At 39.0% G+C, this 18,193-nt stretch overlaps 1 pseudogene; it reads left to right on the top strand.

Annotated features, from left to right (window-relative positions):
• The first annotated feature begins 16,702 nt into the window (after positions 1-16,702).
• Positions 16,703-17,639, top strand: LOC132238513 (TCF3 fusion partner-like; annotated as a pseudogene).
• Positions 17,640-18,193: the final 554 nt, after the last annotated feature.

Raw genomic sequence — 18,193 nt, 5'->3', positions numbered from 1 at the left:
TAGCAAGTTATATGTGTTAAAGATATATATTTTAGTAATAAGATTTTTTAAAATAGTACCTTTTCCACTTACCTTTTCATTTCATTATGAATGATATGTTAGTGTTTTTGGTGATAGTCTTGCAAAAGTAATTAAAAATAAGACTGCATTGTATTATTATAGGTAATAAAAGTCACATTGTCTTAATGACATGTTATGTATTTTTGGTGATCTTGTTTATTAGTTCTAATTTAAAAAATTGGATTCCTAAGAATACACATTTTCTTATCTGTGAATAGAGGTAATTCTATTCACAGCAATTCTGGATACTAAACCCTAAACCTGCCAGGGGCTTGTTTCTTTATTATTTATCTGTTTAGTGACATGGGTAGAGAATTTCAGTGACATCTATTTCTTCCACAATGTGAAGCTTGCCATTTCAGGCAGATGCTGTATGTAACCTTTGACAGGAATGACATTTGGGGGGGCACACCAACTCAGCGGAGCATCCATCAGGCTGAACTGGCAGGGATGGAGAGGGAGAGAGTGGGGTGAGGTTAATTATCCTAGGTTATTGATTATCTCAGAGATGTAGTAGAATTTCTTAAATAACTGCCACTTCATCTCCTATAGGCTCTCAGGAAAATTTCCAGGGACATTAAATATGTGTTTGTGTTTTCAAATAATTTTCACCCACTAAGGGTGCTTTGCTGGTAAGAAAGTCCACAAAACTTTTCACACATCATTCGAAAAGTGAATCTGTTCACTATGAGTCTTGCCTATTTTGCTTCCATAATCTCAACTTTATGCGTCTTAGTATGCCATAAAATTACATATTATTTTATAATTAATCAGAAAAAGTATCTGTTTTCATGCATCACTTATCTCTACCAAGCAGGTAACTTGCCTTGACATGATGTTAATTAAGATTCCATTTTGACCAATTACAACTTGAACTTTAATCATCTTGAAATGAGCATTTTGTAATTACCCTATTAAAGCCTTTCACTGTGCCGTCCAGATTTTCTTAGTTTTAGACAGTCACCTTTTCCTGAACCAGTACTTCTCATCCAAGGGTAATTTTGCCCTTTGGAAACAAGGTAAATGACTGAAACGCTTTTTATTGCCATGAGGGGTCATGGAAAGAATGTACTTCTGGTGTCTAGTGGGGAGAGGCCGAGGTGATCCTAAACATCCTACAAGGCACAATGCTGCATCCTTCAACAAAGAATTACTTGGGAAATGCCATCAGTGCCACATTTGAGGAACCCTGTCCTAATTGACTTGTTTGCCCTCTGAATGATATTTCAGCTATATCATAATATCATCGGATATATGTCATGTTCCTCAAAATCCTACTAAGCTGTGTCTAACCATGTCTAACTTTTGATCTATTAGAATTAACACAAACATCTAATATCAGTTCTCTCCTATGAGCAAAAACTTTTAAAGAATTTAAAATAGCATATACAAATTTTAATGTAAATATGTTCTTATATCTTTCTTTGAAAAAATGACAAAATTGAACATTTTATATGTGTAATGACACAGAAACTCAGAACCTGAAGACATCAAAGAAAAAATAAAGCATCCCTTCCAAAATAACAGCGTGACTCTTTCCTTTTAAGCAAACTAAAAAGTGGTTTCTGTTTTCTTCAGACTTACAGAAAGCATCAGAGAAAGAGAGAGAGGGGGAGAGAGAGAAGGAAACAGAACCAATAGAAGTGAAAATCAAGTGAAAGGTGAGGTAGAGGACCATCAAAATCAATATCCCAAACCCATTTTAAGAGAAAGAGAAATGGGATTAGAAAAGAAACAGGACACTATTAGACGAACAACAGGGTCTCCAATAAAACCTACCTGTGACCCTTCCGCTGACTCCTTTTCGGTATTCAGCTGGGTACAGACGCAAATAATAACAAAAGCATTTCAGAAACTGGGAAAATATGATTCATGCAGTCAGCCAGTAAGCCCACTTGGAATGAGGGCATTATAAAAAAACAAATTATTTTCAGGAAAATCTGTTCTTCAGCATTATTTGTTACCTATATTGGACTATGGGGAGAGTCAGTGTTAAATGACTTGGGAGTTTCTGTATGGTATATAAAATCATTTCTGGTAAACTTGGAAAAGTAAGCTCATTTTAAAGTTAGAAGTTATTAAATAATTTATTGAGGCAGAAGTATCATTGTACTGTCTCAATTTTATAATTAGCATTGTGCATACACATACAAACACATACACAGTCACTGCCTAATATAGATGCCAAGCAGTTTAGGATTTAAGATGCAAGAATGGTTAAAATAAAATATTTAACCCCTTATATTAATGGGCACCACAGTAAAATAATTCAAAGCCTGAAACAATTAAAATATTCTTTAACTGATGAAAGAACAGAGATCCTTCTTTTTTTCTCCCATTAATTACTTAACTAAAAATTCAGCAAAATCTACCTGTTTTTACTTAGTTTTCTATGATCAAATGATAAAGCACCTACAGTCACACTCCTTTAAGGCTTGCACAAAGGTGAAATGTTGATCTTATACACCATTTCTAGGAGAGAAAAGGACACATACACATGCCAGTGGAAACTGTTCATGTTGATTCTGCTCTTTTGTAACCAGCGATTTAATAAAGTTGAAGTCTTGCAGCCTGGTTCCCTTGAGGACACTGGGATTTTCCACCTAAATTTTACTTCATGTGGCAAGTAAGAAATTCAAAATAAGCAATACAGCTTTTATAATTTCACACTTAAAAAAAAAGAAAATTATCATAAATTGTGCATGCTAACAACAAATCCTAAACCGTTTCATCTTAATTATAGAATTACTCTTCCCTAGACTTAGACAATCATGGTGAGATTGTTATTACTGTCACAATAAGTTTATCGATTCCTTACTATGTGACTACTTAGATATTAGGATCTGAGAAAAACAGTAAGAAAAAGTGAAGCTTTGTCATTAACTACATAAATGCTAAGTGATTTTGCTCATTTATGTACATGTTGCGTTTTGCTATTGCTTATTTCATAGTAATTAGCCTATTCCTTTGCCCCCCTCTCTGAAATTGATCGCTTTGCTTTTGGAAATCAGCAGTCTGAGAGAACTTTCGGCTCTCTTGAATTCCCTTCAGTCTTCCATGCAGAACTTAAGTAGGATTTTAAAATAATCTCACATTGCATAAAGAGGCCCAATACTTATATTGTCCGTTCATGTTTGATGCCACTGTTCTCCAAACTTCAAAGCTTATTTTGACATGAGAAATGAAGGTTGTTGGGACAGTGGAGGGTTAGGACTCCAGAGATTTGGGTCTTAGTTTCAGATGTGCCTCTAACCAGCTATGGGATCTCAGACAAGATGCACCATTTTGATAAACAGTTCCTTCACCCATATAATGAGAGTTTATAAACATAGTAGTGGTTCTTGAGCTTTAATGTGCCTTTGAATCAACTAAGGAATCTTGTTAAAATTCGATTTTCCTTAAATAAGTCTGAGATGAGGCTCTAGATTTTGCAATTCTAACAACTTTCCAGATGATGCCAGTCTGCTGGTTTGACAATCACATTTTGTAGATAAAAGAACTAGATGCTTTTTAAATTTCCATCCAATATTTTAATTTCTTTATTGTTTTTAAAAAATTAAATTTGTTGGGGTATTTCTGTATGGATTTAAGATGCTCTGAGGATGTCTTTAGTTTAATCAACTTTATAGATAAAATAATCAGTGTAATAAAACTGTCCTCCAATTTATTTTTACAATTTAGCAATCTGAATAGAAACATGGCAACCTGAATAGAAATAGTTATTAAAACTTTTTGGGGAATTTACAACTTCTGAAAGAATTTCTCAAATGTACTATGTTTAATATTTTATCACTGACCTGTTCTTTGAAGCAAATAGTAGATGTATTGGCCCAATTAAGCTTTGTGAACTTATTCTGAAACCAAAGGCATGTTATCATCAGACTATTGGTCTACCAGAAAGACATATTGGCTCTCTTCATATGAATTTCTAATTCCTGCTTATTGATTCACCATTTTAAATCACAAGATAACATAATTTAGTGACAGCTTTTATCTCTGAGGTGACCATGTGTGTAAGAATTGCTTGGCATGTAAGTTCAGAAATGACCTTGTTCTATTTAAACAAATTATTAATCTGGAGAGCTGAGGTGACTTTAAAAAATGATGTATAATCTACCCTGTATTTTTTTGGGTCATTATAATAATTAGAGACAAATATTCTTGCAATACCATATGAGGGTTTGCTAATAGCCTCATCATTTTGATGATATGATAGTGTGGGTAGAGCCATTTCTCTATAGAACAGAAAGATTATCCAAAATTAGAATCCTAGATTCTACTTAATCTCATGTAAGATCATACAAAATAAATTCAACTACTGATATATTTAGATTTCTGCAAATATCCCTCACACTTTTATCTATGATTCATCCAAAACACCACTAAACTTTTAGGGAAATGCCAATAAAAATATGAGTGTGTGCGTGTGAGGGGATGATGGTGGCTGTTGGTGGTGGTGGTGTGTGTGTGGCTGTGTGTGTGATATAATTATATATTTTTTCAATAAAGGATATTTTAAAAGATAGTTTTACCCATTTTTTCTAGTAAAGGATATATATAATGGAAGGCAAGATTCCAGGATGGCATCAGAGATTCCTACCTGCCAGTGTACACACCCCTTAAAATCCCCACCCCATAATGTAGTGGATATGATGCCATATCACTCCTGTAATTGTTACATTACACGGTAAGAGAGATTTTGCAGATGAATTTAAGATCCATGATTATTTAAATTTTCATTCATTAAAAAGGAGATATTCTGGGTGGGTCTGGCTCAATAAGGTGAGGGCTCTTAAAATATTCAGAAATACTTGAGGTAAGAGAGAGTCTCCTGCTGGCATTGAAGAAGCAAATAAACTTACTGTGAGCTGTTTATGGTGGATTCATGTAGCAAGGACTTTAGGGTGACTTATAAAAGCCAATAGCATTACCTCATTAACAGGAGGAACACGGGGTCATCAGTCCTACCTATGCTAGGCACTAAATTTTTCAACAATTTCAAAAATTTAGGATCCCAGATTACATTACAGCCCCAGCCAGCATTTTGATTTTAGCCTATGAAACCCTGAGCAAAAGCCTTAGCTAAGTCATGTCCAGAATCTCGCTCAAAAAAAAGAACACACAAAACAACAAAAAACTAGAGAGATACTGTATTATGTATTATTTTATGATATTAAATTTATAGTTATTTGTTATGAAGCAATAGATCCACTTATGAGAGACAAAGAAGAAAAGGAAATACTAATAAATGAGAGATAACAATATTTTTGGAAGGCTAAAGCAATCCAAATACTTATATCTAAGGACAAAAGAAAATAAATTCTGTGTATCAACTAAAGTAGGTAATGATTAAAAGATTAAAGCGTATTTATCTCACAGAGTACTAGAAAGTAAAGTATGTGGGAGTGATAGGTTCAAAAAGAGATTGATTAAAGAGTTCTACTTTCCCCCTTGCCATCTCCACAAAAGACCAGAGGGTCCCTATACTTAGAATATTAGGCACAGAAGTGTGGTAGCCAGTTAAATATGAGAAGAGCAAGGTACATGATAGATAGGCCAGTTACAGAAGGTCACCAGGGTGGAAAGCCTTGGGTGCCTACAGACAAAGTGGGAAAACAAGGACCTTGCCCATAGGTCCTCTACCATATAGCTGGTCATATAGTTTAGAGTCCAGCAGTTGCCAACTGGTGATCTGTGAGGTGAGGTCCAAACGGTTGTCTACCGCTAGGTCATAACCCTGATCTTTCATATCGCTGGTCATACAGTTTGGACCCTCTCCTGACCTTTCCTCCCTTGGCATGTTGCTAGTCAGGAGGGTTAGACTCCCTTAGAGCGGGGAATGAACAAGGAGGCCTGAGAATAGCCCTTAAGTCCCCAGGACATGAAAGTTCTCTCCCGCATCAAATACATCTAGCCTAAGTTGTGTTTCAGCTTCAGGCCCAGAAAAGCAGCAAAACCAGACAAGCAACATCCCAGCTGACCTCTGGACCAGCTGCATTGACTAATACCCCAAAGACACACCTGGAAAGCTGATGAATATTCTACTGGGATCCTCCCTGGGACCTCCCCTAAAATCCCCACCTTTAAAACCTTTAGGACAGCCCTAGCCTAGCCGGTTTGGCTCAGTGGATACAGTGTCGACCTGCGGACTAAAGGGTCCCAGGTTCAATTCCGGTCAAGGGCACATGCCCAGGTTGTGGACTTGATCCCCAGTGGGGACCGTGCAGGAGGCAGCCAATCAATGATTCTTTCTCATCATTGATGTTTCTATCTCTCCCTCTTCCTTCCTCTCAGAAATTAATTTAAAAAATATTTAAACACACACACACACACACACACACACACACACACACACACACACACACACAAAACCTTTAGGACAGATGACTCAGCATGCTCTCTCTCTTGGAAGGATGCCCTCACCTTTCCCATTCCCCTCTTCTTTCTCTCGGGTTCATTTTTCTTGCCTCTCTTTTTCTCCTACACTCCAAGGTCCTTATTTTGCTGCTGTAACTTGTTCTCTAATTCCATTTCTTCTAAGGATTACTTCTTCTACCTCTGTGACTTTCTCAATAAACTTTGTCTAACAATTTGAGTCTTGGCTCTGAATTACTTCTTAACCAGAACTCAAGCACTGAGGTTGCTGAGCCAAGGTCGGTCTGACCCCACAGATCTAACATTTGGTGCTGTTCTCCCACCACCAATAGAAGATGAGATGAGTTTCAAGACTACAACTTGGGATGATAAAACACCTTCTCTCTGCAACAGAGGTATACTCAGAGCCAGGTAATTGGAGGAATATTCTTTACAGAAACTTCTAGGTCCCAAAGAAAGGACTTTGATGGACTGTTATTTGGAGGTCTTCCCCCCAAAAAAGAACCATTTTTCTGTCTCTCTGTCAATGTAGTTGTCTATTAATAATTCCTACAATGTCCTCAGAATGTTTGACGATCATTTCAGGGCTTTGCTCTCTATTATTCATGTGAGACCAAGAACAGTCAGAATTGAAGAAATAGAGCCTCAGAACAAGCAGGAAAAATAATACTCGAACTCAATAATGATACTAGATATAGAAGACTGTAATGCTTCAAAATTATTTTTAAATGATTTTTCTAAAGTAGAATTCTATATTCATTGTGAACAACAACAACAACAAAAGATTCCATGGGAGGTAATCCCACAAGGTAATCTGATCATAAATTCTTAACTGGGCAGGTCATGCTGGGTAATCATGCTCCATGCATACAACAGCTTTACTAAAAGTCTTATTTTCCTTAAGCAAGCCCTGTCCATTGTTTTTGTGCATATAGGTTAAAACATTTTTAAAAGCAGCCTTTTCAGACTCCCCAAGAAAGCACATAATCTTAACTACTTTGTAATCCCATCTGTATTGCTTCCTCTCACCTTCTTGTAATCCTTCTTACATACATTTCATCATTAATTTCAAATGCATAAAAGAAAATGCAAACTTTATTCTCAACATTTATCTCAGTCTGTTGAGCTCTTGCTTCCAGGTGTATCTTCTTTGGTTTAAATAAAATTTTATGAAAATTCTCTATAGGTTTAGACATTCTTATAGTGATCTTATATTGATGCCATCCTGAACTTAAATTAATTGTAAGGGCAGAATGAGGACATTTTCTGACATACAAGTTTTTAAAATATACTGCTCATATACCCTTTTATAAACTTCCTAGAAAATAAAGGTAGAACATAAGAAAGAAATGTTACAAAGCTGTTAAATATTTGGGGAAATTATACACATTGAAAATTAAAGAAATAAAGATGTATAAAAGTTATTTAAAAATTAAATCCAATCAAAGTAAATTACTTGGATCAACAACGTTTAGTGTTTACACAGTCAAAACAATAAGATGATGGCTAATTTTATGTGTCAAGGTGACTAGGCTAAGCAATTCCAACATAGCTGGTGAAGCGTTGTTTCTGGGTGTGCCTGTGAAGGTGTTTCCAGAAGAGATTAGCAGCTAGCCTGAATAAAAGAAGTTCTCAGCACCAGTGCCACTGGTCATCGTCTAATCAGTCCAGGACCTGAATAGAACAAAAAGGTGAAGGAAAGGCAAATGGTCCCTCTTCTTGAGCTGGGACACCTATCTTCTACTGTCCGTAGACACCAGCACTCCTAGTTCTTAGGTCTTTAGTCTTGGCCTGGGACTTTTACCATTACTCCCTTGGTTCTCAGGCTTTCAGATCTGACTGAATTATACCACTGGCTTTCCTGGTTCTCTGTTCTCTGGCCTGAAGACAGTAGATCATGCAACTTCTCAGCCTCCATAACCTCCTGAGCCAATTCCTAGAATAAATCTGTACATATATCCCCTATCGTTTTTGATTCTCTAAAGAATCTAACAAATATGTATGCTATTAACTCAACCAAAATTGTGATAAAACAGCATTATATGGGGGATGGAAAGAAGAAGGTGAGGAGAATAAGTGTGCTAATTCTTAAACTAATATAACAGAAAATAGATACCTAAAATTGATAAATAAAAATTTAATTATGGAGTCATATTATCTATGCTTATAAGATTATTACTTGAACCAGTTTTAAAGAAGCAAGTGTGGATGAAAAGGGGTCACATACTGAACCTGACACGCTCAGAGATCTTACAAACTCAGAGCACTAAAATAACAACAAAGTGTTATCAGAGAATTGCTCTGTTGCTAGTGGGAGTAGGATTCTTATGGTATCTTGAGAAAAAGAATTTTCTAAGACTCACCCAGGAGAATGAGTGATTTTTCGCTTGCCCGAAGTTAGATCCCTTGGTTTCCAAAGTCCCATTTCCATTAAAGCAGTCCTGAACAGGTGCATCTGGGGCTTTAGCAGAGCTAGAAGCAGAGCCAGGGACCAGAGTTTCCATTCCATGTTGGAGTTAAGTCCTGCATAGCATCAGGCTAATCACAGTCCATGAGTCCATTGTGTATGGTCCACCTGGCCATGTGCCATATGGGTGAAAGCAGGGGAACATGCCCCCTGCAACAAGAGAGCCAGGAGTGCAAGAATGCCAAGACAGCAAACTCCCTGTGTTCAGGGTTTATGTAGCTCACATTTCATGCCTTTTGCAGTGGCCATGCTTATTCTGACCTATGGCTGGCTTCCAGGTATGATTGACAGGACAGTACTTCCGCAGGTCACCCAGACCTTCCCAGACCTTACTGGACATGCATCTATTGTCCAGTTCCTTCCCTCACCCATCTGTGGAGAACAGACCTGCAGCTTCCTGGGAAAGCTGTACAAATGGCATGCCTATATTACCTGGCCTTCCCTTTGCTCCTTTCCTGTCAATTAATTAATAAGCGGGTTAATTATAACAGTACCAAAAGGATGGTCTGAAATGAACTTTTTAACTAAAAGCAGGTTATGGTGTATAGTCATGTCCTAGGCTAGACTCTTCCCTGACAAAGGTCAACTTTCACCTTAATTGAGCCTGTCTACTGTCTTTTTGCACCCACTATAACATACTTGGAATGTCAGGGTAGCTTCCCTTTTCCTCAACCCCTCAGGGCACAACCAGGCAACCAGTGTGCAATCACAAATCCTCTCTTTGTTATTATTTTTAATTTAATTGTTGACTGTTAGCTATCCTGTACCCACCTATGTAAAAAAAAAAAACATGTATCTATCTAATTTTACTTTTTTATAGAATCCCAGAGATTTCCCTACTTTGCTTTCTCCCACCTCCCTAATCTATCCCCAGTGGATTTCATGTAACCCATTTAAGTCTTTTCTTTTAATTGTAATGTATAAAATAAGATGCAGAACTGCCATTCTCTGAAGCATTTTCTCAATCAGTTGAGATTTTGCTTCCTGGCAATTGTCAACAGTCTGGTTCAAATAAAACTCACAAAAAGTCTCCACAGGTTTGAAGGTTTCATATATTGACACAAAGGAATCAGAAAGTTAAGACTAGGAATACTGAAGGGAGAAAGCAGAGAACTGCTCCACAGTAATATGAACCTTATAGTACCAGTTCATTTTTTAAATGTGTAGTTATGTCGCTTTATAAATAAAAGAAATAAAAATGTAGGAAAGTTAGATTATGTACCCCTCACTATATGTAGTACATTATTATTGTCCAATGCTTTTTATGAAAAAGTAAGGATATAATTTATTCACAAAGCTCAGAAAAAGTAAAGTTGGGGAACAACTTTAAACTTGGTCATATGGTTCCAAAGTCAATCATTGATTTTCTACACCACACTCCCAAAATAATAATAACAACAACAATAATATCTATTATTATGTAATACTGTTAGCTTCAGACCAGGTGTCTGTATTAGCTTCCTAGGGCTGCTGTAACAAATTGTCATAAATTGGATGTTTTAAAATAACAGAAATTGATTTTATCACAGTTCCAGAAGCCAGAAAGCAAAAATTAAGGGTTTGGAATGATTGGTTTCTTCCAGAAGCTCAGGAAGAATCCATCCCATGCCTCTCTCCTAGCTTATCCTGGCTGCAAGCAAGCCTTGGCATTACTTGGTTAGTAGATACAGCACTCCAGTCTCTGCCTTAGTCTTCCCACCACCTCCTGCTCTGTATGTGTTTCTGTTGTCTTCTCTTCCTTCTCTTATAAAGGCTTAGGGACCTTCTGATTAGTTCAGGATGAACTCATCTCAAGATCATTAATGCAATTATATCTCAAAGATGCTTTTCTCAAATAGAGTCAGATTCACAGATTCTCAGTAGATATGACGTTCAGGTGGTCACCATTCGGCCCCCTAGCAAGTGGTTCTCAACCTTCCTAATGCCGTGACCCTTTAATGCAGTTCCTCATGTTGTGGTGACCCCCAACCATAAAATTATTTTTGTTGCTACTTCATAACTGTAATTTTGCTACTGTTATGAATCATAATGTAAATATCTGATATGCAGGATGCATTTTCATTGTTTGCGACCCACAGGTTGAGAACCGCTGAGAGTGTTCATAGCTTATTTTTTCACTGATGTCTTTATAGAGTTGTTCATCTTGATGGGCACAGCTACTGAGTTAAGTTTCCTATATTTGCATGTATTACTTAAGAATGGACATTGATATCTTTTCCCCCAAAATATAGGAACCAATATCCTTGAGATAAATGTTATGTTGATATAATGGTATTTCAGAGTACCAGAAGGCCATGTGACTTACTTGTCAAAGGAGTAGTCTCTCTGAATTAGTAGAGTGCTGGTTAAGAAGAAAAAAGGTGTTATAATTCTCTGCTGCCTTCTAAGGCGGGTGGGTCCCAGAAATCTAGAAGGTTCTTTATTTAACAAGTGTGCAATGTTTCTGAATGTGTGCATTTGGTAGCAATAGAACAGTAGAATTCATTTTATTAAAAAAGAAAGAGGCACAGCAAAAGGCTCAGAGAGTAAAGAGCAGGAAGGGTGAATAAGCAACACCAGCTCCTACATGTACAGGGCCAGGTGGAGAATGCCTTGCTTGTGAGCAGTTAGAGAGGTGCTTGGGATAGAATCAGGTCAAGAGAGAATGAAGGACACTTACAGCTCAGAGGGTGTAGTATCAGCCTCCCTGCTCTTCCTTTTGAAAATCTCTTGTCCAATCAATGTTAGTCACTATTGCTTGTAGGGTGAGTTATTTTAAAGAGATCCTGTGAAGGGCTGATGCTCGCTTAGAAGAAAAATAGAGACTACTCATGGGACATAGTTTGCTTTCAGTATTATATAGCTTACATCTCATTTAGAGGATAGAGGGCTGCAATCAGTTGTTTTATACATAAGGTCTGACTTCGTTGCCATTTGGAGAGGGGTATTAAAGGCACTACTCATGACCTTGACAGAGAAAAATAGAGGGAGGGGAAAAAAGAATGAGTCACCTCATGGTATAACTAGATATTTTATGCAGAAATATTCTTTTGAAAGTATTCCTTGTTTTAAATACAAACCAACATACTGTATGTTTTATCATTCATCCTCTACAGCCAAATTCCTTTCAACCATCATGATCAGTAGTTAGAAAAGAGAAATAATAAGGGTAACTTCTATCTCTTGAAGTTTCAATATTATGTGTGTGTGATTCCTAATGGAGTACTAAAATTACATCTTTTGATTAAAATAAACCACAAGGGAAATCTATAAGTTCTATGAAATGTATGTTGGGGATAGTAAAAGACCCTTGGAAGCCTGAGTCTTTGATTTAACAAAGCACTTTCTTATATCTTCTGGCTCTAAACTAATATAAAAATAATTATCTTAAATTAGGCATAAAAGAATATGCAAAAGGAAACTTTGTGGTTTATTAATTAGAAAATGTTAGACATCTTGAAAGAAATGGAAAATTAGGAATAACAGTTTCTAAGTTACTATTTCTGGAATATTTCATTGCTGGATGACTATCTCTTCAAAGTAGCCAGCAATGAATTTGTTGGGGGTGATTTATTTGTGGTTACTCACATGGTGAATCTTTATTTACTTGGGTTTGCTCCTGACTATACTAATTACTAATTTTATGATTTTGCCAAATTACATAAGCCTTCTCTATCTCAATTTGCTCATCTATATAATGGGAGTGGTTATACCAATGAAACAGAAATTTTGTGAGGAAAGGCTATAGTTGAGGTGAAAACAATGGACTAAGACCTGGAAGCAGTTACAAATTGCAAATAGGTAATAATAATTGACTATGTGAATAGCTCTGAAATTGGAAATATAAGTACTAAAACGCCCCCAAAATGGGGCTTCTAATCCAGACTTGGAAGTCTCCCTTAAAAAAAAAATAGAAACCAGAGAAAGTTGTCTTAAATAATATAACAATTAAACTGATAATGGAAAATTGAATAGCTATATGAAGAGGAAAAACAGCCCATTAGAGTGATCAAAAATTGGGTAGTGCTGAGACTGGAGAGGACAAAATATAGATTATGATAATGGTTCCCTATATTTCTCCTTAGCACTCACTACACTGTGATTTATCTGTCTAAAGTGTGTTTTCCCTGTAAGATATGCATTCTATGAAAATAGTGACCTATCTCTCCTGTGTACTCAAAAATGTCAGTGAGAAGATTTTTACGAACTATTTTATAATTAAACACTATTTTCATTGTTGTCGAATAACTTATTCTGTAGAATATATTTTTGGAAAAATTGATCAGATCTATTTTGATTGCCCTTCATCACATAAAAAGTTAGAGGTGGAATGTGGTTTAAAATAAAGTCTGTACTTCTATTTTCAGCTCTTCATTGTCTTCAGTGACCCCTCTTCTACAGAGAAGAAATGTTTTATTCTAACTAAACTATTCTGAAAAGCATTTGTCAAATTTAGCCCTATTAAGGAATATAGGATCATTAATTCCTCATTAAATGTCCTCTTCAATCAGTGCTAGATATTTAATAGAAAGCAAATATTACATATTTTAAATTCTACAATATCAGATACAAGCTAGTTTCTTGATGAGGCAAAAAGGTCACATTCCTTTGCTTATTATTATAATTAATTTCCTTTAAAACGTTATTCTCTTTCATTATAGGCATAAGAATTACTAAGAGTTAGAAGACAGAGAGGGGAAAAGCCTACAGTGTGTTATCTTTCATTTGTCAACAAATTATTGGAGGTAACTTACTTGTGGCATTAAATTATGAGAACTCCCATAGATTATTTTAAGGAAAGGATATATATTTCTACTCATGTATAAGTCTTTAGTAAACAGTATTCGAATCTTACTTTGAAAGGATAGTTTCAATAAGAACAAATTTGAAGTTTCAATTTGAAATTTTCTATGAAAAAACTAGAGGCCCAGTGCACAAATTCGTGCATGGGTGGGGTCCCTTGGCCTGGCCAGTGGATCAGGGCCTATAGGGGCCATCTCGCCCAGTACTGGTCATTGGCTGGCCACAGGAGGTTGACAGTGGGAGTGCATTGACCACCAGGGGGCAGCTCCTGCATTGAGCATTTGCCCCCTGGTGGTCAGTGTGCATCATAGCTACCAGCTGGTCATCCGGTCATCTGGTCATAACAGTTGCTAAGGCTTTTATGCATTTAGATAGATAGATGATAGATGATAGATGATAGATAGATAGATAGATAGATAGATAGATAGATAGATAGGATTCTTCATTTTCAATTCTCATACAAACTCTAAGCTTATTGCTCTAATTTAGGGGGGTATATTTTTCTTTTTTTTTTTCTTTTTTCTTTTTAAATTAAATCTTTATTGTTCAGATTATTACATTTGTTCCTCTTTCCCCCCCCCATAACTCCCCTCCTCCCAGTTCCCTCCCCACCCTCCGCCCTCACTCCCCACCCACTGTCCTCATCCATAGGTGCACGATTTTTGTCCAGTCTCTTCCCACATCTCCCACACCCCTTTCCCCCCCAAGAATAGTCAGTCCATTCCCTTTCTATGTCCCTGATTCTATTATAATAACCAGTTCATTCTGTTCATCAGATTATTTATTCCCTTGATTCTTAGATTCACTTGTTGATAGATGCATATTTGTTGTTCATAATTTGTATCTTTACCTTTTTCTTCCTCTTCCTCTTCTTAAAGGATACCTTTCAGCATTTCATATAATCCTGGTTTGGTGGTGATGAACTCCTTTAGCTTTTCCTTATCTGTGAAGCTCTTTATCTGACCTTCAATTCTGAATGATAGCTTTGCTGGATAAAGTAATCTTGGTTGTAGGTTCTTGGTATTCATCACTTTGAATATTTCTTGCCACTCCCTTCTGGCCTGCAAAGTTTCTGTTGAGAAATCAGCTGACAGTCGTATGGGTATTCCCTTGTAGGTAACTGAGTTACTTTCTCTTGCTGCTTTTAAGATTCTCTCTTTATCTTTTGCTCTTGGCATTTTAATGATGATGTGTCTTGGTGTGGTCCTCTTTGGATTCCTTTTGTTTGGGGTGCTCCACGCTTCTTGGACCTGTAAGTCCATTTCTTTCACCAGGTGGGGGAAGTTTTCTGTCATTATTTCTTCAAATAGGTTTTCAATATCTTGCTCTCTCTCATCTTCTGGCACCCCTATAATTCTGATGTTGTTACGCTTGAAGCTGTCCCAAAGGCTCCTTACACTATCCTCGCATTTTTGGATTCTTTTTTCATTTTGCTTTTCCGGTTGGGTGTTTTTTGCTTCCTCGCATTTCAAATCATTGACTTGATTCTTGCGCTCCTCTGGTCTGCTGTCGGGAGTCTGTATAATATTCGTTATTTCAGTCCGTGTATGCTTAATTTCTAGTTGGTTCCCCAATATAACATCGAGGGTCTCATTAGTTTTCTTGTAGATCTCATTAAGTTTATTGGCGGCTTCTAAACAGTTCTTGAGAGACCTTAAAAGTGTGGTTCTGAACTCTATATCTTCCATTGACAATTTTGTCCTGTTTCTTTGTCTCCGCATTTTGTTATGCTTCCTTGGTGCACCCCCTAGTGGTCTTTGTTCAAAGTCTTATAGTTAAACCTTGATTGTTGTAGCTAATACCAGGGAGGGTTTGACCTCCAAGCCAAGTGGCTATGAGAATCAGCTGTGTCAGCAGTGAGAGAACTTCTGTCCTCTAGGGAGGTGCTAATCTAGCCTTTGCCTGAGGCTATCTGGCAAATGCCTCTGTGCAGGGCTTGGGCAGGGCGGGTCGCACAGGATCAACAGGGTGGGCCAGAGAGAGCAGTTATGGCGTCTCTCAGTCCTGTCCCCAGGGGCTCTGCCTCTCTGAGTCCCAGCACCCGCTGCAAAGCTCAGAGAGAAAGCTGCACTCGCTCTGACAGCAGCCAGACAGTCCCGCTTCTCCCGTTTGAGTCTGGGTCCCTAAAGACTCACCTGTATCTGGAGCTCAGAGTCTGCGACTCCCTCCCGATTGAAACAACAACCGCGCCCTCCGCCGCCAGCCCGCTCCACGCGCACTCCGCACCTCAGAATTTGACTTCAGCACTGCCCCTCCTCTGAGTGTCCCTATGCATTTCTCTTTCCTCCTAGTTGTAGGACTTCCACTCAGCTAGCGTTCCTGTGGTTCTGGGTGATGTCCTTTCCGTCTTTTAGTTTCACTTTTGAAGTAGTTGTTCAAAGCAGCAAACTCCGGCGTTAACCTATGCCGCCATCTTGGTTCCTAGGGGGGTATATTTTTCTATCTACTACATTTTTTCCTTTAAAAATTAACAGATATTATAATGGCTCAAAGATTTGAGGAATGTTCAGTATCAGATGCCTTTGTTGCTTCTAAGTTTTGGCTTGAGTTCCACAATAATTGAATAATTATTGTTGAGTGTGCATGTGCATGTGTGTGTATATGTGTGTGATGCAGTGAGTGATATTATTAAAATCCTATCCTATCTAATAAAAGACAAAAAGGGTAATTGACCATACCTTCGCTACACTTCCCATTGGCTAATCAGGGAAATATGCAAATTAACTGCCAACAAAGATGGCGGTTAATTTGCATATGTAGGCACAAAAGCAGTGAGCAAAGGCTGGCATGGCAAGTGAAGAGCAAAGAGGGAAGCCTGCCATGCCAGCCTCCACCACGCCTCCGAGCCTCCGCCACGCCCCCGGGACCCGTGGAGAGTCCGTGGAGAGGACTGGGCCTCCCAAGTGGAGAGTCTCTGTGGTCAGACGGTTCGGTGTCAGGACCGGAATAAAGATGGAGGCGACTCAGATGCCTAGTGGTGGCGTTAAACCAGCAAGCAGGGCCTTTCAGCTGGGACTCTGGGTGGGGGTGGGGTGAGGGAGGCGATCGGGAAATAGAGAACTACAACTCCCAGGAGGCTTAGCGGCTGGGGCCCTGGGGCCTGGCCATGGAATCAGATGGGGCATGTCCTTTTGCAAGCCACTTTAACCTAGAGGTTTTCAAGGTTAGAAGTTCTGCGCTGGGAGCCAGGGAGAAATGGAGCTGGAGCAGAGAGAGGGGACCATGGCAGCCATGGGCTTTTAGGAGTTCTCAGCACCTCCTGGCTCAGAGCTGGCGCTGCCTCCAGGGTTCGGTGGTCACATCCTGGAGAGTGAGCTTGAGACCGAAGTAGAGTTCCTGTCTGGGGGTCTGGGCAGCTCCAGCCTCCAGGAGTGAGAGGAAGATAGGAGGCAGCCCAAGGCCGGCGGCAGTGCCAACGGGAACTCAATCAGAGGAAGCACCAGGCGCTGGGTCGGCTCTGCAGGGAGATCAAGCAGGTGAACGAGCGGGTTCTGAACAGGCTCCATCAGGTACAGAGGATAACAGGGAGAATCCAGCAGGAGCGGAGGTTCCTCATGAGGGTGCTGGACTCCTACAGCAACGACTACGGGCCAGCCAGTTCACCATCTTACTGGAGGATGAGGGCAGCCAGGGCACAGACACCCACACTCCAGGCAACACTGAGAACGAGCTTCCAGAGAAAGAGGAGCTGTCCCCGCCCAGGAGGACACCAGCGTCCACAGAAGCCAGCAACCCGATCCCTGGCGAGGGGCCCAGCAGGTGGAAGAGGCAGCCAGCGCCACGGGAAGGGCACCAGGCGGGAGTCCCGCTGACTCCGGAGCTGGCCCCCATGCAGATAAAGGTGGAGGAAGACTTTGGCTTCTAAGTGGACAAGGCCCTGGACTCAAGTTGGGTTTCTCGGGGGCCAGACAAGCTGCTTCCCTACCCCACCCTAGCCAGCCCCCGCTTTTACTGACCCCCCAATAAACGGACCCCATGCTCTCCTAGGCAAAAAAGAAAAAAAGAAAAAAGCTAAGCCCCTCGCCCGCCACGCCAGCCTCGGCCTCGCCCCCGGGCCCGCAGAGTGAGCAAAGAGCTAAGCCCCTCCCAGGGAAGAGCAAAGGCCTGGGTTCCAGGGACTGGAGGAAAACTGGTGCCAGCAACCAGGGGAAGGGGCCCCCGAGGGGACCCAGACTGGGAGAGGGCACAGGCTGGCCTGAGGGACCCACCCGAGTGCACAAATTTTTGTGCACTGGGCCTCTAGTAGATAATAATAAATATTAATAACAACATTTTAACAACAAATTCATCAATTTAAATGAAATATATAAATTTTTTGAAAAGCATACTTACTTAAACTTAAAAAAATTGAAAATGTAATTAGATCTATATCTAAGCAATTAAATCTGTTATTAAACACTTTCTTACACAAAAAATTCAACATTCAGATGACTAGTCTGGTGAATTTTATCAAATAGAAAGGATGAAAGAATGCATCTTACAAAGCTATCAGAAAATAGAAAGAACAGC

This window comes from Myotis daubentonii, chromosome 1, assembly GCF_963259705.1.
Source record: "Myotis daubentonii chromosome 1, mMyoDau2.1, whole genome shotgun sequence".
In the NCBI taxonomy this organism is placed as follows: domain Eukaryota; kingdom Metazoa; phylum Chordata; class Mammalia; order Chiroptera; family Vespertilionidae; genus Myotis; species Myotis daubentonii.
Note: the sequence above shows the minus strand (reverse complement) of the source record. Positions and strands in the feature narration are given on the sequence as shown.